The 24,530-nt window shown below is 48.9% G+C and overlaps 1 protein-coding gene across 2 annotated transcripts in view; it reads left to right on the top strand.

Moving 5' to 3' along the window:
• The first annotated feature begins 8,324 nt into the window (after positions 1–8,324).
• Positions 8,325–24,530, top strand: part of ABAT (4-aminobutyrate aminotransferase) — a 93,389-nt gene continuing 77,183 nt past the window's right edge. For both annotated transcript variants that reach the window (XM_022552188.3, XM_089896185.1), the window contains exon 1: positions 8,325–8,442. The gene's annotated coding sequence lies outside the window, so the exon portion shown is untranslated. The remainder of the gene's footprint in view (positions 8,443–24,530) is intronic.

Here is a 24,530-nt window from a genome sequence, read left to right as displayed (position 1 = left end):
GAGATGCAAGAGCTGGTGGTCATCATCGTTATCGCTTGCATCACCACCGCCATCAGCATCATTGCCATCACTATTATTAATTGTTCACTGTTGCATTTCTATTAACTGCCTGTCTCAGTGGGGGATGGAAACTCCCCAAGCAGCCGCCTTGCTCAACAGTTAACGATGCTAAAACAATCTCACTTGCCTAACCACTTTGCCTAAGTGTTATTTGACTGACAGGATGGGTTATTTTGGGGAGAAAAAATAATCATACGAGCTCTTGAATGCACCATCCCTGAAAGGTTTCCATGACAACCCACACCTGGATGTTCCAGGGAGAAGGCAGCCATGTGGGGAAGAGTGAGAACTAAAATCGAGAGATGGGGAGGGGGCGTCGCCCCAGTCCTATTTTTCTGGCTGTGTTTGTACAGTAGGACTCTTTACATAGGTTCTCTCTTTTAAACCTCACCACAATCCTATGGGGCTAAGTACTATTATTCTTACCCCCATTTTACAGATGAAGAAACTTCGACTCAGAGAGGTTAAAACTTGCCCAAGGTCGGTCTTCTCAAACCAGAGGAGTTATACTAGAGCAGGGTTTCTCAGCCGTGGCACTGTTGACTTTTTGGTCCAGATAACTCTTCGTTGGGGCCTGGCCTGTGCACTACTAGATGTTTAGCAGCATCTCTGGCCTCCATTCAGTCGATGCCAGCACCTCCCTCCTCCCCTGGTCATGACAACCCAAACCGGCTCCAGACCATGGCCCGGTGTCCCAGCTGTCCCTAGCCTTAACCCCCAGGCTAGGTTAATAGTCATTCCTTACACTTGTAGGGCACTCTACATGTATAATGCTCTTTCATAGGACCTGTCTCATGGGATCACATGTAATCATGTAACTCTGAGGTCCTTAATGGCGAGGATCCTGGGATCCTGGGACCCAGGGTGTGAGCCCAGTGGCTGAACTAGGGGAGGGACCTGGGAAATCAGGGCGAAACTCAACCGTCTAACCTCCTCGCTGAGCAGACACATCTTGCAGTACCACCCCTTTTTATGGGCAGGGAAACGGAGGGTCAGAGAGGAGGGGGAGCCCCCAAGGATCCCGGGGCCTGTAAGCGGCAGTGCTGGGTGAGTGGTTTCCACTGTAGCCTCTAAGGACTCCAGATCCCAAAGGCCACATTTGTTCAATAGGCTCGCCCAGCTCAGCTTGCTGTGCTGTATCACAGACTTGAGGATGGACTAAAGCAGCCTAGAGTCACGGGCACCCCACTCAGGACCCAGCGTGGCAGATGTCAGGCCCTTGGTCACACGGAGGACCATGGCATGGGGGGAGGGCTGTCACCTGCCTGTGGTTACAGAGGAGGAGTGGAGGATATTTCAGTGAAAGTAGCTTTGGTTCGGTGGTCCTCATAAAGAGGGTGGGACCTTACGTGATGCGAACAGTGATTTCCCAAGCTGTATGCACAAGCTACCACATTTAATCCTCTCAACACCCAGCGAGGAGAAATCATCATCCCCACTTAGAAAGCTGAGGCTCAGAGAGAGCCAGTGACAAGCTCAAGGTCACACAGCTGGGAAGTAACAACCGGTCTGGGACTGGAACCCTGGTGAATGCAGGTAAGGAGAGGCCCGGGAGCTGGCATGTCATCTGGTACCTTCCAGGCAAGGCTCCTCCCTCCACTGCCTGTGAATTCAGCAGGAGAATGAGTTACTTGCGTGTACTTCATGTCTGCAAACTCCCAGGGACCCCCAAGATTCGTTTTCATGAAGACCTTTTCTGTGGGAAATGTATTTGAAATATCAGTCAACCAAGTGTCTGCTTCCCACAAACCCTGGATTTTTTTTTTTTAATTTACTTATTTTTGACTGCGTTGCTGCACATGGGCTTTCTCTAGTTGCGGTGAGCAGTGCGGGGGCAGGTGATGCTACTCTTCATTGCGGCGCACGGGCTTCTCATTGCGGTGGCTTCTCTTGTTGTGGAGCACGGGCTCTAGGCATGCAGGCTTCCGTAGTTGTGGCATGTGGGCTCAGTAGTTGTGGCTCACGGGCTCTAGATCGCAGGCTCAGTAGTTGTGGTGAACGGGCTTGGTTGCTACATGGCATGTGGGATCTTCCTGGACCAGGGATCAAACCCGCGTCGCCTGCATCGGCAGGCGGACTCTTAACCACTGCACCACCAGGGAAGCCTGGATCTTTATGGCCATGTTCAATTCAGGAAGAATAAAAAGTAAAAATGATACTGTTTCCTCTACTTTGTTTCTGTTCAATTAGACACATACTGAGCCCTGCTCTGTGCTCGGTAAGCCAGGCCGGCTCCCGAGTTCCCCAGGGGAATGCCGCTCTGCTCGCCCGTAGAAACCTTTTTATCATCCACCTTTCCTTCTCTATCTCACCACCCCACCCTGTACTGGGGTCTCCTGGGATCACTTCCCAGATAAAGCACTCAAATCCTGGTTCCAGGAGGAACCCACACTGACTGTGATGATTTGATGATGTTCATAATAATGGCTAATATCGTGGAGTGCTTACTGTGTGCCAACCATTCCACTATGTGCTCTGTAGACATTTCTCCCACTGAACACTCAGGGGACCCCAGTCATGCAGCAGCATCATCATCACCCCCATTTCACAGATGTGGAGCTGAGGCTGGGAGAACTTAAGTTGTCTATGTAAAGTCATACCCCTCTTAACTGTCACAGCCAGGATTTGAACCCAGATCTCTGTTGAGACTGGCTGGGACCTGGGACCTGGGACCCTTCACCAGAGTGCTTGCACTTGCAGAAGCAACTAAAAATAACTGCATGCATGCGCGGTTGGGGCAATTAGGAACAATAAGGTACAAAAAGGCCACAAACCAACTGTGATTTCTGAGGTGCTGGGTGCAAAAGCAGCACACTACCCATGATCCCTGCTCACAGTACCACTAAGGAGGTGAGCAGACCACCTAAGGCCACAGCCTTCTGGCCCAACCCACGGATCCACCCCTACCCTCACCTCATTTACGAAACCAGCTCCCGGAGCTTCCCGGGTGGCACAGTGGTTGGGAGTCCGCCTGCCAGTGCAGGGGACACGGGTTCGAGCCCTGGTCCGGGAAGATCCCACATGCCGCAGAGCAACTAAACCCATGCGCCACAACTACTGAAGCCTGCACGCCTAGAGCCCGTGCTCCGCAACAAGAGAAACCACTGCAGTGAGAAGCCCGCGCACTGCAATGAAGACCCAACGCAGCCAAATAAATACATACGTACATACATACCTAAGAATTTCACACACAAAAAAGAAACCAGCTCCCTCCTCAGGGAGTGAGCAAGGGCACACGTTCCTTGAGGGTATTTTGCTCCCTTGTGCTGCAGTCCCAGCAAAGCCTGGCCTGAATTTCTCGTCTGACCTCTTATCAATTTCTATTGATTAAAGAGTCCAAGGACCTGAGTCAGTACTGAGGGGAGGATGAGGGGGAGAAATGACTTGGGAATTGCTGCCCCTGTGGGAAGTTTGTTCTCACTTTGGGCTTTCTCCTCCTCATTAGGGAGTTGTCAGGGCCAGGTATTAATAGAGTGCCTACTGCATGCCAGGTACTGTCCTCAAAGACCTCAGGAAAGACCTAAATGCTTAGCTATTTTCTCCAGCAGTGGAGGTTAGGGGGGAGCCACACCCCTCCATCTGACCCCCAGACATGCCCTTGTATGTATCCGCCAAGAAGAATTGGGATGAATAGGAGGACGTCTCCAGCCACAGAGGAAGGGACCTCGTACACAATACGTTCCTTCCATATTCTGGGAACGACATAAACATCACCTAGTACTAGGTTTCTCAGCTTGGGCACTGTTGACATTTGAGCACGATGATTGTTCTCAGGGGCTGCCTTGTGCATTTCCTGCCTCAGGGAAGCTCTGCAGGGCATGGGGCGGTGGGGGGCTCTAGGGAATGACACAGTCCCCCTGATGTTTCAGCGTGTCCGGAGCTACCAGGGTAACTGCACTGTCATGTCTCTTTCGGGCTGGCTCTGAGGGGCCCAGACATCGCAAAGGCAGCAGAATAAAGCATGTCTGTGACGTAGCAGATGTGGCAACTCCTTCTGTTGGTTGTGGCACACCTCCCCACGCTGTCCCCGTTTTACCTGTCCTTCAGGTAAGGAAAGTTGCAGGCAGCCCTGGGTCTTCCAGGAGCCCAGCGCAAGGAACAAAATGCATGGGAATCAGTGCAAGGAAATCCCATCCAGGCTTGCATTCAGGCGTCCACTTATGTCCCAGCCTTCCAGGCGACCTCTGGCCATCATGGCCGACGTACCTGCTCCCACCCTGGGAACATCATCCTTTGTTTGCTTCTAAGAGTTTTATAGTTTTAAGATGTATTTAGGTCTTTGATCCATTATGAGTTAATTTTTTATATGGTGTGAAGTAAAGGTCCAACTTCATTCTTTTACATGTTGATCTTGTGGTAGATACTTTAATTACCCAGTTTACAGATGAAAACACAGAGGCTGAGAAGGGGTAAATGATTTGTCCAGTGTCACATGGCCACTGGAAGGTGAAACTGGAAATCAATATCAAGTCCCAAACTGGTCCCCTTTCCCTTATACCCAAATGCCCTCTATGACACCCCTTTATTAGTTTGTGAGCAGGGAGTATGGAAAGCACAGACCTCAGAAATAAGGCACACATTTTAATCTGTCTCTGGGCAAGTTCATCCTCATCTCTGAGCCTCAGTTTCGTTTTCTGTACAGTGAGTTGCTGATTGCTGAGGGTCTTTCCTGCTCAGAGCCCCAAGAGCCTCAGGCTCCATTGTCCTCATTTCTCCTCTCAGGAGGTGCAGTGGGAACCCTCACAGGCAGAGCTGCTTTTCTGGCAGGAGTTCCCATCCTGGGCCTCAGCCAGCCTCTGGAAGACATTCTCAGCATCCCCTGGAAGACACCTGTAGCCCCATAGGAAAGCCTCAGAGCTGAGGAAAATGCAAGCAAAAAAAATGCTAATGTGAGCAGGGCTTTCTCTACCTGCTGACAGTTTTCTTCATAAGTGTTACAATGAAGCTATTTGAGAACCACCTTGCAAAGCCCCTCGCTCTGAATATCCCTCTCACACCCTCCCTGAACCAGAAACAACGCAGCACCTCCTTGGATGCCCAGCACCAGGGCCTAACCCACAGTGGATGCTTCGTACACAGACGCATGAATGAATGAACAGATGAAGATGACTCCACACACTTTGTCTCCCCTGACTGCCTTAGACCAGGGCCTGGCAAACTTTTCTAAAAACGCCAGATGGTGAATATGTTTGGCTTTGCAGGCTGTGTGGTCTCTGTCGCCAGTAGTCCTCAGCTCTGCTGTGGTAGCACAAAGACAGCCACAGACATGCAGAAGTGGGTGGGAATGGCTGTGTTCCAGTAAAACTTTAGGCACAACGAAATTTGAATTTTACACAATTTTCTTGAGATACAAAATATTCTTCTTCTTTTGACTTTTTTCTACCATTAAAAATGTAAAACCTATTTTATATCCTAGCTTGCAGGTCATATAAACAGATGGTGGGTTGCATTTGACTTAGACTTTTGCCTTTTGTTTTTCATTTTAAATATTTTTTTCTCAGTACAGAAGCAATATATATTCATTATAGAATAATTAGAAATTAGTGACATGCAGATAAAGTAAAATTATAATCGTCCACAATTTCAACATAAAGAGGGAACTACTTCTGGGCATTTATTTTTTCGGCCTGTCTATCTATCTATCTATCTATCTATCTATCTATCTATCTATCTATCTATCTTCTACCATCTATATTGGTGCTGTCCAGTGTGATAGCCACTAGCCATGTGTGACTATTTAACTTAAAACTAAAATTAGGGAATTCCCGGGCGGTCCAGTGGTTAGGATGAATGCTTTCACTGCCGAGGGCCCAGGTTTGATCCCTGGTTGGGGAAACTAAGATCCCACAAGTCGTGCGGCATAGCCTAAATTAATAAATAATAAAATTAGATAATATTTTAAAATTCAGTTTCTCATTCGACTAGTGACATGTCAAGTGTTCCATACCTACCTATGGCTGGTGGCTACCATATTGAACAGCACAGATAAGAACATTTCCACCATCACAGAAAGTTCTATTGGATAGCACTGATTTATCTGTGCTATAGATTTATATAAATCTATTTATATAAATTTACCAAAAATAGAACAACACCAAATAAACTTTTTAGGTGAATATCTTTTACTCACTTAATATTTTGAGTCAACCATTCAACATCCAATACTATGTTTTATTCAATTCCATACCATTCAATATTCAACACCTATGCTTTATTGGAGGCATTCGGTATCATGTAACAGATGTCCCTTCTGAGTCCCTGTTGTACATTTAAGTTGTTTCCAGTTTTTTGCTACAAGAAACAAAGTGACAGTAAATCACTTTATCACTAAACTTATGCATCATTCATTGTTTTAGGTTAAATTCATAGAGGTTTAACTGCTAGTTCAAAGGGTAAGCTCATTTTTAAGATTTTTTTAAATAGGAGTACTCAGTTTCTTTCCAGAAAGGCTTTGAACATTGATACTCCCAACAGCAATTTATGAAATTGTCCACTACCTTGAAACCTCCACAAATAATTGTAATTATAATAAAAATGAGGCCATTTTTGTAGATGAAATTTTCCATCTCTTTAATTTGCCTTTCTTTGACAAACTTTATTTCCTCCCATATTTACTGATCATTTTATTTCTTTGAGTGTGTCTTGGGCAATAAAAGGGATTACCTGTGTGGCTTAGGTTTTAAGGAAAAATTGCTCGATTTATACCCCAGGCCTCATAAAGTTCTGCAGGGTGACAGGATTAACATACCAAAGAGACTGGCAAAGCTCAGTTTTAGTAGAACTGTGGATCAATTATATTTTGTCTATTCCTTTGTATTACTCTTATTATTTCTTTTGGTCCCTACAGTCACAGACCACACTAGGGGGCAGGTGGTTTGTTTGAGTTGTTTTTTTTTTAAATATTTATTTATTTGGTTGCATGAGGTCTTAGTTGTGGCAGGTGGGCTCCTTAGTTGAAGTATGCATGTGGAATCTAGTTCCCTGACTAGGTATCGAACCCAGGCCCCTCGCATTAGGAGCGTGGAGTCTTATCCACTGCACCACCAGGGAAGTCCCTGTTTGGCGGTTTTAAAATGTATTTGTTTGCTTTATATTTATCTTAATTCCTAGGACTATAGTCCTGCTCACCTAATCAGAGATAGGGCAGCCTGGATTCATGGAAGGCAGGAAGGAAGGACCTCAGGGTTTTGCAAGATTCCAGCAGACTAAGGAAATAGTTACCTGATCGTGCTGAGTGGGAAAACCCAAGCTGTATTCTTCCTTGGCCTTTTAAGCTCTGGAATCCCCATTCATCCATTCATTATGAGCACTTGGTCATCTCATGTTGTTCTGATGGGTAGTTTCTTGTGTTTTGATTTTACCATTGAATGAACGCATCCTCTTTCTAAATACCTTTAGAAAGCTACCGGGCTATCAGTCATTCACACTTTAGTATTAACTAGTTTTCATACAGCATTTTAATTTTTATAAAAGCACCTTTATCACATCTACCACCCCTCTTATGCCCATGAAGGAGGTACTATCACAGCTGTCTCCACTTACTATTGAGGAAATTGAGTATCAGGGAGGCGGAGTGACCTGCCCTAGATCGTGCAGAATGAACCATGGACTCCTAGTCCAGTGATCTTTGCATTGCCCCCACGATGCACTAGCTATTCGTCTTTGGGAGTTGATGGGCTAGGAGGTGTTAAGTGAATGACAGCTCTTAGGGCAGAGAATGAGAGGGCCCTGAGCACCTGCAAGGGTCGGGGGGGAGTACGTGAGGGGGGTGGGGTGGGGGGTACGTGTAGGCGGGGGAGGGCTCGATGCTCTTTCCCCTCCCTTTCATACGGAACCTTGTCTGACTCCGAATCTAGGTTTCCAGAGCCCGGAATCCGGGCCGCAGGGTGCAGATGGGGCAGCTACACTAGCCCGCAGCCGCGAGGGTCCAGAAAATGGTCAGGGGGTAATTAAAGTCTAGGTGAAATCAAACTATAGAGCCACCCCGCTTTTAAAGACGGGCTCCCCACCCCCGCATCAGATAGGCTTGGTGGGGGCTCCTCGCGGCAGCCGCCACAGCCCGGACCCTCGCTCCCGGCCCTCGCAGTCCCTCCTCCAGGTCCCCAGTTCTTCCGCCCCCGGAGGCCGGACTGTGCCCCCGTCCCTCCTTCCCCTCCCTCCCGGGGGCGGTGGCCCGTGGCGGACGCGCTGATTGGCGGCGGTGCGAGCGAGGGCCGGAACCGGCAGCGCTGATTGGCCAGAGCCTCTCGGCGGAGCCACGGAGCCCGGCGAGTCGCTGGGGGAAGCTGGGCAGAGACCGGGAGGAACCGGAGCTCAGGGCGCGGATCCCTCAAGTCGGTGCCTGGCAGGTCGGAGTCCGAACGTTGGAGCAGGGGCCTGGAGGTAAGGACCTGGCGCCGGGTCGCGTGAGACGAGCCCTTCCGCGGGAGCTGAGACGGAATCCTTCGGCCCTGCCCCAGGGAGCAAAAACGGGGCATCTTCTCACAGAGACGGAGCCCTCATCTTCCCGAGACGCGGGTCCCCCGCGCCCCCCCCCGAAAAGAGAGGGTCTCTCACCTCCCAGAGAGCAAAATAGTTTCCTTTTCCCTTCAGAAATGGGCCTTTCCTTCCTGGCCCCCGGCTCTAGAGATAGGATTCCTCTTCCTACTTTACCCCTTGGAATGGAACGTGCCCCCTCAAAGTGGGTTCCAGCCTCCCCAGGTATCTAGGGCCCCTTGATCTCTTTGGAGACCCATGCCCCTTCCCCTTCCCTAAAAAACTAAGTTTGGATTCTTCTCCCCACCCAGCCTTCTCAGCTCATAGATAACGGTGTGTTTCCTCCAGGAGGGGAAATAAGCCCCTCCCTAAGAGAAGGATATCCCTCTCCAGAGATTCTGCATGTCACCCTCAAACGCGATACAGACCTCCCTGGGCCCCCCAACTCAGAAACTGGACTCTGTGATTTGCCTTCAAAGGTGGATGATTACCTACCTCCTCCCACCCCCCCATCCGTAAGAGAGAGACGACGGTTGGTTGCCTCAGACACCTCCACACTGAAGGCATTTGGGGGATTTCCCCTCTTTCTCCAGTCAAGATGTAACAGAAGGGGTTTTCACACTCAGAAACAGGGCCAGGGTCTGGTCACCAGTCTGGACCAGTCACCCACCTCAATCCACCCCTCTGTAACCCTTTTACACAAACCCCATCCCACTAACACCCCCCCTGCCCCCATCCACCACTCCCAGTCCCATCCTTCCCACCTAATTCCATCTTACCTTTCCTCACCCACCTGGCCAGAGGTAAGGCCAGAGGATGAGGTTTAGTAAGACTGAAACTCTTAAAGCTGGGATCCTGAGCCTAGAGATCATTCCAGGAGCCTCCAAACTGCCAACAGAGATGGGCTCTGAGGCAGCAGGACCAGCAGGGACCACCCCCCGCCAACACACACACACACACACACACACACACACGCGCGCACACACACACACACACACACACACACACACACAAAGGACTGTGTTCAGAATATCCTCCCCTGAGGCAGGCCAACCCCTCTTCTAGAGAAGAGGGTGTCAGTGCAGACAGAAGGGCCCCAATTTGCTCCCTGGGGCTGCCCCTCCCCCAGCTCCTGTGGGCATTGCCTGGTGGAATTCCCTAGGCCCTTGGCCAGGGGAGATGCTGCAGGAACCATCCGTTGGGCTGGCTTCAGTGAAGCTGGACTAAGGGACAGGATGTTGGTGACCTGAGCGGGGCTGGGCACCGCTGTAATCTGGCAGGCCAGGATGGGGGTGGGAGGCAGGGGAGAGAAAGGCAAGGAGCTTTGCTTTGCTCTTTGGAGTTCACCCTAGAGGTGGAGTAGGAGAAGCGTGTGTCCTGGACGCCCAAAGAGGTCAGCCCTGGAGAGAGAAAAATGGCCAAGTCGGGAGTCCTTAGACCTCCCAGGGACTCCAGATCAAAGATCTTTCTCCTTCATTTGACAGTTGAGCAAAGAGAGGCACAAGGAGGGGAAGAGACTTGCTCAAGGTCACCTAGCCAGTGGGTAGCGAAGCTGGTCACAGCCTCTCCGGGACTCCTGGGCTGCCGGGGTCCTGGACACTACCTCTTGTCCTCATATTTAGAACCGGGACTTCTGGGCACTGTGGTCCCCACTTACCAAAGGTGGTACAGAGGCTCTGCCAATGTCACGCAGCTAGGAGCAGACAGAGCTGGAACCCAGCGCCGCCCCCCAACAAGCCACCTTGTAGATCCATTCCCAGGGCCTTGCACTTCACCACTCAGCCCTTGGGATCTTTTTACTGAGCCCACTGCCAAATCTAGGCTTGCCAGAATACAAATGGACTCAGGATAGCAAATGAGATCAGTTGCAATAGTCTGGAGCCGACGCTGCTGCAGGAATATCTGTTGCAGGTGAGGCTTGCTCCAGGCACTTTGGGCAGAGCTCCCCCCCAGAACTGGAAGTCACGGCCCCTCCCTCCAGGGCCCCCCCACCTCGATCCCTGCCTTTTCCCTCCGACCCCGAGTTCCCTGCCGCAATGTCCCACCCCAGCTTAGAGCCTGCTCCTTTTCCTGAGGCATTGGATGCCCACCAGCCCACTGGGTCAACAGCAACCAGGTCCCTACAAATGGGAGGGTCTTGAGGCAGAAACTCCCCCTGCCTCCAGCTAAGGGGTTGGCTATTGTGCTCCAATTTAGAGCAGGGATCCAAGTCCAAGGTGCCAAGGTGAAAGTTCAGAGTATGAGGGAGAACTGTAGTGCATGGGGGTTGAGAGATGGGTCTCTGAACCCCTCTTATCAGGGTCTAGAGCCCAAATCTGCTACTTAGTATGTTTCTTGGAGGAATTATTAAATTCTCTGTGACTCAGTTCCCTCAATGTCCTTATCAGGGTAAAATGAGTTAATCTTTGTAAAGTGCATGGCACAGGGCAAGTGGGTGGAAGCAGTGATTATGATTACAAGTCATAAAACCTCTAAACCTGGGTAGGGAGGTTGTGCTTTTAGGTCAAACTTACGACTCGCAGTGTAGATAATCTGTCGGGGTAAAGGCAGTGAACAGTCGGCCCCTGTTTGGAGACAAGGGTGATGTCTTCCCAGAGAGACCGTACAGTGTTTGGAACGCACCGCAGACCCTAAAGTCAGATGGAGCCGGGAGTCTACTCCCATTACTGCTGACGGGGGACCTTGGACAGATCATCCACCTCTCTGAGCCTCAGTTTCCTTATCTTTGAATTGGGTTTGTTGGGGGGTAGGCATCAGATAAGAGAGAGGTCTAGAGCAGGGTTTCTTATCCTCAGCAGTGTTGCCATTTGGGGCCGGATCATTCTTTGTTGCGGGGGGCAGGGGGCTGTCCTGTGCACTGTAGGATGTCTAGCAGCATCCCTACCCTCTACCCAGTAAAGTCACTTGCAACCATTTCCATTTATGACAACTAAAATCATCTCCAAGCATTGTCAGATGTCCTCCGGAGGGGGGCGGCAAAATCCTCCCCCCTTGAGAACTGCTGATCTAATACAGGTGCCCCACTCATAGTGGATGATTGACATAAGAGAGCATCCTTCTTGTTCAGGTTCCTCGTTCTGGTTTGTGCATCATGGAAGCGGTGTGTTCAACTGCTGAGCCTCCCGATATTGAGGGCAGTATTAACCCCTCATGTTTCAACAGGAAAGTCTGGAGCACCTCCATGTATATTACTGTAGGTTTCCCATTTTACAGGTGAGCAAACGGAGGCCCACAGAAGTTAAAGGACTCTTCTAAAGGCATTACCCCCTTCCCTGCTAGAAGTCGAAGAAACGTCCATGCAAGAAACAGTTTTAGAAATCACTTAGTTCTGGGGCCTTCTCAGATCCTTTGGCAGTCTCTTTCAGAATTTAAACTGCGTGCCCTTGGGCCCGGCCATCCCACTTCTAAGAATCTCCTGTAGAAATGCTCACACAAGCACACAGTAGAATGCAGGAATGTTCGCCTAAGGGCTTAGCAATCCAAGATGGGAAGGGGTTCCATTACATGGGAATATAAGCCGTCCTTTTAGAAGAATGGGGGAGAGCTACATTCCTGACTGGAAAGACCTCCAAGACATGATTTAGTGAAAACACTAAAGTTACAGCATCAGTATATACAGTATTTTAGTAAGTATATGTAAATACATATAGGGAAGCAAGGAGCATGAAATGGGCCTGTGTGTCTGTGTATATACCTATACATATATATATGTAAATGAATCTATCCAGGGGGAAGGAGAAGAAAAGGAATCCTCTAGCCAGCTTCCTGTGCATTACAGATGAGCCAAGCACAGTCTCCAGAGGTTGAGGCTTGCTCAGGGTCCCTCAGCCAGGAAGGATGACAGGGGGACTGTAGCCCGAGTTCTACAGCCCAGGCTGGGGCTCTTTCAGCTGCCTGGCCCCCAGGTCAGTGTGGCGGGCGGGGTCTGAGGACTGGACATTCCTGCACGCCCTGGTCCCTCTCTCCTGGGAAGTGGTCAGGCCAGAAGCTGCCAGTGGCTGAAACTCAGGCCTTTGAGCTTCCTAAGAGTTCTGGGGCCAGGAGACAGGAATCTGAAGCCTCACGTCCACAGGCCGAGCCTCTGCCCTGGCCACAGCGGATTCTTTCTACCAGCATCCCAATGGGTCTTGAGGTCACACTGACCAGAGGGAGGGAGGGAGGGAGGGAGGAAGGGAGGAAGGAAGGAAGGAAGGAAGGAAGGAAGGAAGGAAGGAAGGAAGGAAGGAAGGAAGGAAGGAAGGAAGGAAGGAAGAGGGAGGGAGGGAGGCAATGGTAGAACCTACTTCTGGGTTACTCTGAGGATTAGCTGAAACCCGGTTCAAACACCTGGTACCTGGTCCCCCTTAAGTAATGTGAGCGCTGGCTCTCTCCATCTCTGTCTGCTTGCCAGCCCCCCTTGCCAGGATGCAGGGGAAAAAAGCCTCGTGGGAGCCTGAGGGCTTCAAGAACGCCCAGGCTGAATCACCAACCCCCCTCCCTCCACTGCATCCCTGCAGAAAGTCCGGGAGGGGTTTCTAAAGGTGTCTGCACTCCTCCCTCTCCCTTGTGTCTGACTAGCCCAGGCGTCTCAGGCATTAAATTGTCTTACCCATCCCCGGAATGGCCTAGCATGATATGGCCTCTAGTCACACATTCTTTCCATAGTGGGCTTGACTCCCCAAGGGCAAATTGCCCTCCTTCTTCAAAAGCTCCCTCCCTGACCCTCCCTGGCCCCAGCCTGGAGATTGATTTTTCCTCGGAACTCCCAGCACTTACATCTGAGGCCTCCTTGGGTCCATGACTGTTTGCTGGGTTTTCTCCCCTTCTGTATCCCTGGGGAGTAGAGATCATACAGTCAGGTCTCATTCCCTCCTGTCCCAAGTGCAGAGCACCTTTCCTGGCACACAGTAGAGACTGGACGAGCATTTATTGTGCAATACATATAGCATAAAATTTGCCATTCTAATCATTTTAAAGTGTACACTTCAGTGACATTAAGTACATCCACAGTGTTGCGCATCTCTCACCACTCTCTAGTTCCAGAACTCCTTTATCACCTCAAAAGGAACCCTTGTCACTCTCCCTTCCCCCAGCCCCTGGCAACCACTAATCTCTTTTTTGATTCAATAGATTTGTCTATTCTGAATATTTCATATAAATGGCATCATCCAATATGTGGCCTGTTGGGTCTGGCTTCTCCACGTTGTAGCATGTATCAGTACTTCGTTCCTTTTTATGGCTAAATAATATTCTATCGCATGGATATACCACAGTTTGTTTATCCATCTGTCAGTTGATGGACATGTGGGTTTCCAACTTTTGACAGTTGTAAATGCTGCAGCTCTGGGCATGTATGTACAACTTTTGGTTCACAGATCTGTTTTCAATTCTTTGGGAAGTGGAACTGCTGGGTCATATAGTAATTTTTTGCTTAACCTTTTGAGGAAATGCCAAACTACACCATTTTACATTCCCACCAGCAATGTGTGAGGGTTCCAATTTTTCCACAATTTTATCAACACGTTATTTTCTGATTACTGTTATTACAATGTATTATTGTCATCCTAGTGGATGTGAAGTGGTGTCTCATTGTGGTTTTGATTTGCGTTTCTCTAATGATTAGTGATGCTGAGCATCTTTTCATGTGCTGGTTGGCCATTTGTATATCTTCTTTGGAGAAAGGTTCATTCAAGTCCTTTGCCCAGTTTTGAATTGGGTCGTTTGTCTTTTTGTTGCTGTTGTAAGACTTCTTTATATACCTAAGTATATCTTTGTGTTGCCATTTCCTCTTGCATTTAAACATTTGCTCAGCTCCTGGGGGTCAGGCACTGACTGACTGGGGGTCACGGGATGTCAAGGTGACTACAATATAGTTCCTGCCCACAAGGGGCTCCCAGTTTATTTATTTATTTTTATTAATTTTTATTGGAGTATAGTTACTTTGTGTTAGTTTCTACTGTACAGCAAAGTGAATCAGCTATACATATACATATATCCCCTCTTTTTGGGATTTCCTTCCCGTTTAGGTCACAAGGGGCTCCCAGTTTAGAGCAAAGTTTCTTGACAGCACTAATGCCATTGCTGGGGTGCGTTTGGGGGTGCTGTCCCTGCACTATAGGATGTTTAACAGCATTTCTGGGTTTTACTCCACTCGGTGACAGTAGCATACTTCCCCTCAAGTTGTCACAACCAAAAATGTCTCCAGACATTGCCAAATGTCCCCTGGGGGGCCACTTGTCCCCTGGCTGAGAATCATTGGTTTAGAGGCTTAGACAGTTGTGTGTATCTACAACTTCAGTCATATCTCTTGTGCCTAACAGGGTACATAGTGGGCATTCAGGACTTATTTGTTGGATGTTGGATGGGGGGATGGATGGATGGATGGATGGATGAAATAATGAATGCAATTTACAGGGTTTGGACATGTGCCTGAAACTCTAATATGTGAAACAAAACACTCTTCTTCCGACTGGAATATTCTACCCCTTTCTGCCCAGCGCAATGTTTCTCACACTTGAGCATCAGAATCCCCTGGAGGGTGTGTTAAAACAAAGATTGATGGGCCCCACCACCAGAATTGCGGTCCCACCACCAGAATTATGTTGAATCACCGGCCCCGCAGAATGCTCCCAACCCAGTTTCCATGTCTCTTGGGAACCCTGCACCAGACTTCTCCCACCTCCGCCAGCCTGTCCATCCTAGGAGGTCTCACAGTCTTAACTACCAGCACCTCCCACTTGGGTGCTAACATTTATTGCTTTGGACTGTCAGCAACATGCTGGACATCTGTCGCTCAGCCACGGCATTGAGAATTCCTTCAAAGCCGGAACCCACCATGTCCTAGCACCCCTACAACCCTGCTACCCAAGTGTGGTCCAGTGCCCAGCGGCATGACATCACTGGGGAACTGGTTAGAAATTCAGGCTCTTGGGACACCCTCAGGCCTACAAAATGCAGTCTACATTTTAACACTATCCTGGTGGGATGGGGGGTTCATGTGCACATTCAAGTAGTTTGGGAAGCCTGTCCTAGGCCGTCTCTATAACCCTCACAACTCAGAGCTAATCCCTTGCAACTTTGCTGATGTGTTATATTGACGGCATCTGTTACACTGTACGTGGTGTCTGGGCTGGAACATCATTAGCGCGTTACTGGCCATTCATCTCTTTGCCTGATGTATTTTATCTCTTGGAATGGCTAAACTGACCTTGCTTTACCCACTGGAAAACCGGAGGGGCAGCGTCTCGCTCAAGATCAAATGAAGACTGTGAGGCAGAACAGAGAGATGGCCATCCATTCCTTAGAGGGGAGCAGTTGAAGCACCATGGTGGTGACACATGAAAATATGGGGTGGGAGGGTAGCATTCTGAGGCTACTAGGTTTGCTTTTCAAACGTGGAGAGCTGGGAGATGATTCAAAAGTAGACCAGAAACAGGGGCTGAAGTGCTATCTTGCCATTTATTCAACAAGTATTTATTGAGTACTTCGTAGATGCAGACATCGGCATCACGTGTGTGGTATTAACAAGGAATACAAGGTCTCCCTCTTAGTGGCTTCTGTCTAGGTGGGCAGTCTAGCCATCTGCATTCATTCATTCCTGTGAGTGTGCCCATTTATTGCACAACTTCCGTGTGTCCTGACAGAACTAGTGGTGTGTGTGTGCGTGTGTGCATGGTGAGGAAGAGATGAACACCCAGCTACTACACCAGAGGATCTTCTAGGCTAGCTGTCAGGGGACAGGCCTATAAACAACCATTCAGAGAGATGAGTGCCAGGTGTGTGTGGGGGAGTGGATAGTGGTCAGAGCTCAGAGAAGGAAGAGGTTCCTTGTCCCTGGGGATGCTGGGAAGGAAATTTCAGGAGGAAAAATCAGAAAAGCCAGGAAAGATATTCTCAACAGATAGAACATGAACAGGGGCTCAGAGACTTCATGGAAAACTGTTAAAAGAAAATCTTCAGGAAAAAGGTGCGGGGGGGGGGAATAAAATCATGGTTCCAAATACAGATGCAAAAACAAACACTTGTCAGTGATTTTATTAAGCTCATTCAATGAGAGAACCAAGCAGATGTTGGAACTGGTTCAAAGGAAGTCAAATAAAGCACAATTGTCTACAGAGTCAAGGAATGCTTAAATGCATTACAAACGGAGACAAAATAAAATGGTTGGACAAGACAGAATTGGCTTCTCTATCAGATTCCTACAACTTACAAAGAGTTGAAAAAAATATCTCAAAGATAATGAACAGGGCTAGAATCAGATATCTTAAAAGTTTGTGTTGTATGTAAACAATGCATAGTTTTCCATTGAGATGCAATTTTTTTTTCTATAAAACCAATGTTCAGAGGATGGGGGAGGCATATGGCGGAGCCCGCCCAGGGTGGATGGGCAAGGAGAGGGAAGCTGCAGGGGGGCCAGATCATGGACAGCCTGGTGACCCTAGATAATGAGTTCAGACTTGACCTAGAGACCCCTGGGGAACCTGCAAGAGTTTTAAACAAGGAGGTGACCTGATTTGATTAGCACTTGAGCAATATCCTTCTGGAAGATTCGTGGAGAGTGGACTGGTTGTAGAAGGAGCAGACAGAGAAGCCTGTTAAAAGATGAGATGGTGGGGGCTTCACGCAGAGTAGGGCTCGGCAAATATTTTCTTTAAAGGGCTGGTAGTAAATATTTGAGGCTTTGTGGGCCACACAGTTACGATCGCAACTGCTCAAACTGTACCGTGAAATGTAAATGAATGGACGAATCTGTGTGCTAATAAAGCTTTATCTACAAAAACAGGCTGGGGGGCCAGATGCCCCCCCCAACCACAGTTTGTCAACCCCTCATCTAGAGCAACGTCGGAGAGGCTAGAGCTGTCCATGGTTTTCACAGGCCTCCTGTATCCCTTCCTCGAGATGTTTAGAGTCCACTGGCAGCTATTGGTGGGAGTCAGGGACACTGCTCCCCTCCCTTTGAGTGTGGGTTCCCTGAGGGAATCAGACAATCCCTGGGGTGGATCACTGGCCTTCTAGCAAAAGCTTTCAGGACCTCGAAGCTCCTTCAGGGTAAGATTAGCCAAACAGCCTCTTAAAGCAGCCAAAAGAGCAAGCCGTCACCTCAGCAGGGCTTTCCTGCGTAAGATCAGAGTCTGCCTCCCCTCTTTGCCCAGAGCTGTAAATAGCTCTCTGCTGGCTTTGCAAGTGCCATTCTGGGGACAGGCTGGAAATGAGCACACCAAGGAGCATTTGTGCAAATTACTGCCTGCATGCGAATTTGCATGCTTGGCATCCTGCCCCAGCCCTAAGTGCACAGTCCTCCCAGGGGCTGAAAGCAAGACTCAAAGAAGAGCCACACACAGAAGAGCATGGACGTTCTGACCTGGGGACAGCGTCCAGGAGCGATCCAGGTTTGGGCTGCCAGGGTAATGATAAGCTAGAGGGACAAGAGGAAACATTCAGAGGACCCTGGACGGAGTTTCAACTCAGGCTCTGCCCATCCGAATGCAATGACCCATAAACAGTGGCAACTCATATTTGCTGAGAATTTGGTGGGTGCTAGGGCTATTCTGAGGGTTTTATGTGTATTTTGTTCGTCCCATTGCTCACAACAACCTAAGGAGGAAAGACTGATCAGGTTACAGAGGTAGGAAATGGAGGCTCAGAATGGATGACTGACTCCCGGGCTCTCATAGTAAAAGCAGCAAGTCTAGAGAGAAACCCAGGCTTACAGACCCCGACCCCTGCTGTCTAACACTAAGCCACACGGATGCCTCTGGGTATGCCCACTGCTCTTGCTGGCCTCAGTTTACTCATCCATCAATAGGAATAATAATGTTTTATCCCTTGATGATCACAGCAGAGTTTGGGAGGACCAGCTGCCACAGCAAATGAGAAAGCATGGTTCGAAAGTCAAAAATGCTGAATAAAGCTGGTGGTGGGTGGAGAAAGCCCAAAGCACTTCCAGCAGCAGCCGCCCACCAGCAACTCGGATCATTTGCGTAATTGATAGATTCGACCCTGTGCAACCCCTCAATGTCCTGCTGTGGGCTTGTGGGGGGGTCTGTTTCTTAGACCCTCCTATGGGGGTCAAGGAAGAAGTCCTGTATTTGGAAAGCAGCTGTGTTGCTGGCCCCCTGAGCGCCCTGGAGGTTGTGACTTCTGGGTCTCAGTTTGTTCATCTGTAAAATGGCAACAATACTGCCCTTTGAAACAGCGTATTGGTGGTTATTAGATTGGATGATAAGGGTGAGTGGTTGAATGCTTTCTACCTGCCAGGCACTGGGCTCTATTTGGATTATCTCATTTAATGCTCTCAGTAATTCAGATGGGGTTGACCTTTCTGTGGACATGGAAACAGAATCAGAGAGTTTTAAGTTTCTTGGCCAAGTTCACAGAGGTAGGAAGGGCCAGAAACTGGACATGTGAGACATAATTCAGTCCATAGCAAGACTACTATAAATTGTGTTGCCATGAACATTCTAGAACAAAGTGTTTTAGACTCCACCAGCAGTGTGTATGAGGGTTCCACTTCCTCCATACCCTTTCCAGCTCCAGCACCTCGACTCGCTATTATACTTTAGCCATTCCAGGGGTAGTTGGAGTAGTTGTGGGGTTTTTTGTTTGTTTGTTTGTTTTATTTTTGGCTTCATTGGGTCTTCGTTGCTGCGCACGGGCTTTCTCTAGTTGCGGCGAGCGGGGGCTACTCTTCGTTGCAGTGCGCAGGCTTCTCATTGCGGTGGCTTCTCTTGTTGCGTGCAGAGCACGGGTTCTACGCACGTGGACTCAGTAGTTGTGGCTCGCGGGCTCTAGAACACAGGCTCAGTAGTTGTGGAGCATGGGCTTAGTTGCTTCGCGACATGTGGGATCTTCCCGGACCAGGGCTCGAACCCGTGTCCCCTGCTAACCACTGTGCCACCAGGGAAGCCCTCTTGTCTATTTTCTTTTTCTTATAGCTTTGGACTTGTCCATTTTCTTTTTCTTATAGCTTTGTAGGAGTTATTTAATCATGCTGAATAGTGATCCCTTTGCCAGTTATATGTTATGTATCTTCTACTCTGTGGCGTGACTTAGTTTTCAATGGTGACTTTCGGTTATTGGAATTTTTAATTTTTACATATTTCATATTCATCTTTTTTAATGGTTGAGGCTTTTTGTGTTATATTTAAGAAATTTAAAGTTATTCATATTGCCCCCTCTATTTTCTAGTAGCTTTCACATTTTACGTTTCATATTTATCTCTATAGTCTGCCTGGGGTTGACTTTTACGTATCGAATGAGGCAGGATCATGATAAATTTTTCTTTCCATATGGATAATCCCATTGACCCAATATCACTGACTCTTTATAGGAAATCAAGCATTCATATAAGTGTAAGTCTGTTTTTCTGTTCTCTATTTCATTTGTGAAGTGTGTTTCTTTGCCCCACACCACATTGTCTTAACCACTGTAGCCTTAGAATATGATGGAACATTCCAGATTGCCTCTAAAGAGGCTGAACCAATCAACACTTTTACTAACAATTCAATAACGGTATAATATATGGATGTATGATCCTAAGCATAGGCACAGCTTAAAGAAGTTTACAGTTTTATAAGTGACCAGACATGACCCAAATTATTATACAACAGAGGTGTCCTATAAATGGGGTGCCACAAAGAGGGAGGTATGTGGGGCTGAGTGTGCATGGAGTGGGCAGGGGCTTGGGGGAGGTTTGATCTGGTGGGAGAGAGATCAGGGAAGGCTTCCCAGAGGAGGTGTGTCATGAATCAAAATTGAGGGTTAGTAGGAAATAGAAATCAGAAACAAGGGGAAAGCATTGGGGGCAGTGGGAACAGCAACTGCAAAGTCTCTGGCACAGAAACCTACACAGATGGACACTAGATCCAAGTGGCAGAACCTAGAGAGAAGGGAAAGTTGCGGTGCGTGAAGATGGGAAAGGTCAGAGGATCCAGACCTCAAGGCTTTTGAAGCACATTCAAGAGCTGGTTTTTATACCAAGAACAACTACCCTAAGAAAAGAACAGGAATATTCCAGATTAAGGGCAGTTCCAAGCACCTTCTCAGTGCAGCTAGAGTTGCTTCTTTGCAGGAGAATCTGTGTGACAACCTCTGTAGTAACACATGGGTCCTATAGCCTCATCCCACAGTTCCTGGCACTGAGCGTCTGGGTTTTCCTGGAAGTGACAGTTTTTCCTTGCAGGCAGCCCGAGTTCTGCCGGCAGCAGCATCTGCCCAGCTCCATATCAGGTCTGGAACCCTTCTCTCCCCAGCCTGGAGAGTGTATCCTGCCCGCTGGGCATTTGTGGGATGCCAGGCCCTGCGCCATGGACTTGAGCCATTCCTCTTCATTCATCATCATCTCTACTCATCACCCCACAGATGAGAAAACAGCAGCTCAGAGAGCTCAAGTCACTTGCCTAAGACCACACAGCTTCCAAGGGGCAAACATGACAGTTTTCAGCTCTCTATGAATTTTATTTTCTAAACTTGAATGGTACTTTTTTTTCCTTTTCAAAATAGTGGGTGAGATTCTTCAGGAATTTCACCTGCAGAGTTCCAACGCTGAGTCTGGATTTTAAAATATCCCCAGATCTGTGCCCTGAACTGAACTGATGAATACCCAGGCCTAAGACCCCTCATTCTGCCCTTGGCTCTGCTTTTTCAATTTGGTAGCCAGCATGGGGTTTTGGTTCTTTCTGCACTGAGTAGAATAATTGAGAAGGTTTTAATATGTCAAGGTATATGTCTGCTGGGGTTTTACAGAACTGGGGGAGGGGGAGAGAGCTATATCTACACCAGCACTTAAAATCTCATCAAATGGGTCCGTCCCTGTTTCAGGATGGGAAATCCAGACAGGGCCGACAAGATTGATGATGTTTTCATGAATCTGGGCATCTGTTGTGTTCCTTGTGGGTTTTCAAGGCAGGAATTTGCTGGCAAGAGAATGAAGAAGCCAGGAGCTTCAGAGAGGTCTCAGAGCCTGGAGAGATGGTATAGTTTTGGAACAAGGATTGGCTTTCCCCTCCACAGTGGGGTATGCTGGTGGGTGGGGGTGGGAACAGACTACGGATTTCCCTTATTCCCTCCCTTTGCAAGCCGCGCTCCCCGTATTGGCTGACACTTCTGTTTACTGAGCACCTTCTCTGCACGGCAGTGTGCTGAGTGCTGCAATTACCCTCTGTTGGGACCCCATAACAACCCTGGGACGGGATTTCAGACCCATTTTACAGATGAGGAGCTATTAACAAAACTTGCACCAACTCCCAGAAACTGACTGCGGGAGTTGGGATTTGAACTGAGTCGCCTGACCTGCTGCATTTGTCTGTCAGTGGTCAGGAATCCCCTTGGGGCAGACATAGTTTTGATTGGCATTTCTCTGTTAATTAGCGATGTTGAGCATCTTTTCATGTGCCTGTTTAAGAGTAGGGGATTTCCTGTGGGGCAGTTGTGGCCCCACAGGGGACCTTTGGCAAGGTCTGAAACCATTTTGAGTTGTCACAGCTGGTGGAGGGGATAGTACTGGCATTTAGTAGGCAGAGGCCAGGGACGCTGTTAACATCCTGCAGTGCACAGGACAGCCCCCAACCCACATACAGCAAAAAATTGGCTGGCTCAAAAAGTCAATAGTGCTGAGGCTGGGAGACCCTGCTTGAGAGCACGCCTTTCCACCCTCTTTTGAAGGTTTTCTTGGGAAGTTTCTGTAAGGGGACGCCCCTCTCTCTGACACATTGTGCCTTGGGACTGGTTCTTACCGGGTCTCTGGGTGTTTCTTCTGCTAGGATGGCATGGCCTAGGCTCTGCATTGGAGTCAGTAAAATGCTTTAGATAACATCCAAGAAGGAGGCGGCAGCTGACCTCGTGATGTTCAGCTCAAGATGGGTTTTTTTTTCTTTTTTGGCTGTACGGTGCGGCTTGCGGGATCTTAGTTCCCTGACCAGGGATTGAACCCGGGCCTCCTCCTGCCGTGGAAGCGCCAAGCCCTAACCACTGGACCACCAGGGAATTCCCACAATTTTAAAACCCACCATTCTGGATCCAGGGCATTTCCAGTACTGCCAGTTCACCCCTGTGTTGATAGGGGGTTAAGAGAAAAATCCCCCCATGGGGGCCTGAAACTCAGGACACTTGCCATATTATATTCTTTTCCTTCTCGTGGGAACGCAGCACATGAATGCAGTCGTGCCGAAGCTACTAAACACGTGTGCCCGGGGTCACCGCACGTGTCCGGGTGAGATCCTGCGTGTTTATCCTGGAGGATGAGCAGCTGTGCAAACTCTCGCCTTTTGTGTGGGGTTTTGCTACGTTGCCCAATTGAACAGTGGAAAACTTGGGCAAGTTAGTTAGCGTCTGTGCCTCTTCTGTAAAATGGGGTTAATAATCACATTTGATGAGGTATCAGACAGATTGCTTGTCTTCTCTGAGCCTTGTTTTTTCACTCTGTTAAATGGGAGGGTTGGACAAGATCTCTGAGGTCTTTATCCAGCTCTGAAAGTTTTAAATTTGAGATGCCCAGTTGCCACTGCCACTTTGCTAAGAGCTTCCGGTGGAATCGTGGACTTGGCCGTGACAGGTGCACCCCGAAGGCTGAGCCATCCCTGGAGTAACTTTAGAAAGCTGGTCTCGGCCCATGTCCGGTCAGGCACTCACGGGCAGAGAAGGAAAAGGAAACTCGGGGAGGCCACCTCATCCTGACAGAGTTCCAACTGGGGGCTCTCGGGGGCGAGTCCCCCAGAGCTCCATGCCCCCTTCTCCACACACACGCTGTGCATCCCTGACCTCCTTCCGGCTCCCCACGTATTTCCTCACATGAACACAAGGCCCAGTAGACGGTGTTCTGTGGGAGCCGCTGAGCCTGGGAGCCGCTGAGCCCGGGAGCCGAGCTGGTACCAGAAACACCGGCATCCAGCCTGGTCTGACCAGAGCCCATATCTCCGTGAGCTCTTTTTTCTGCATCTCTTCAGATCTGTGAAATGAAGAGTCCCAGGTTTGCTTGGGGATGTCCTTTGGAAAGAAGAATGGCATGTTGACGCCACATGGTTATTGGGGAAAGTTGCTGAGTCTACAAGACATCTCTGCACTTGACTCGGCATTGGATGAGAGACAGGAGAACTCCTCGGAGATTTCTGTTAAAAGACCAGAATGAGAGGCAGATGGTTCATAGTGGCTGCGATAAGAGGCCGGTGACTTGGTGTACTTTTCATTTTCTGCAGGAGCCAAATGATGGTAGAGATTGCATTTCTCCGCATATGTAGAATCACCCCACAGCGCCATGCTCGTGATTCTGCAGAAAAGCCAGGCAGCCAGACAGATATGGGTTCAAACCCCAACTGTCAACTTATTCGATACAAGAAGGGGGGGTGAGTTTTACTTAACCTTCTGTGAATCTGTCTCCCCATCTGCAAAATGGCTCTGCCGTTGCATCACGAGATGTTTAAATGCATCAGTGATCAGAGAGCAGAGAGTAGAGATAAAGCCTGGTCCGCAAAAGGGCGCTTCAGCTTTCTTTGCCTTGGTTTTCTTATTCACTAAATGGGAAGAAGTCTTCCACGTGATGGAGTGGTGTTTTGTCTCAAAACAAACAGCACTCGTGGCGACAGAGAGACACAGGGTACTTACTGGTGATAACCAACCAGAGCAGTTTGCCCCAGGACACCCGTCATTCCTTGGGCAGTGGACCCAGGGGAGTGGACAGTCCAACAGGGCACAGAATCTCAGAACCTGGGACCAGGAGGAATCTCTGAGCTGATCCAGTCTAACCGTGATGCTTGAAACTCCTCTCCTGCATTCTCGATGAGAAGACGCCCAGCCTCTGGAGTCGAACCCACTCCAACACGAGGAGCTTCCTTAGTTATTGGCCCGAAATCTGCCCGTCCTGGTTATTTCTCTCTCGTTTTGTGACTTACCCAAGACGGCAGCCATTGCACAAGGCACAGCCGGCACATGAACCCAGGTCTCCGTGCTCAGCTCGTGCCCATAGCCCCCATGTTATTCGGGGTCCTATTGCTGCCTTCTGTTCTGCCCAGGTTTCTGGGCAC

This window comes from Delphinapterus leucas, chromosome 15, assembly GCF_059928025.1.
Source record: "Delphinapterus leucas isolate spDelLeu-1000000601 "Yukka" chromosome 15, BTC_Dleu_Yukka2, whole genome shotgun sequence".
Classification (NCBI taxonomy): Eukaryota; Metazoa; Chordata; class Mammalia; order Artiodactyla; family Monodontidae; genus Delphinapterus; species Delphinapterus leucas.
Note: the sequence above shows the minus strand (reverse complement) of the source record. Positions and strands in the feature narration are given on the sequence as shown.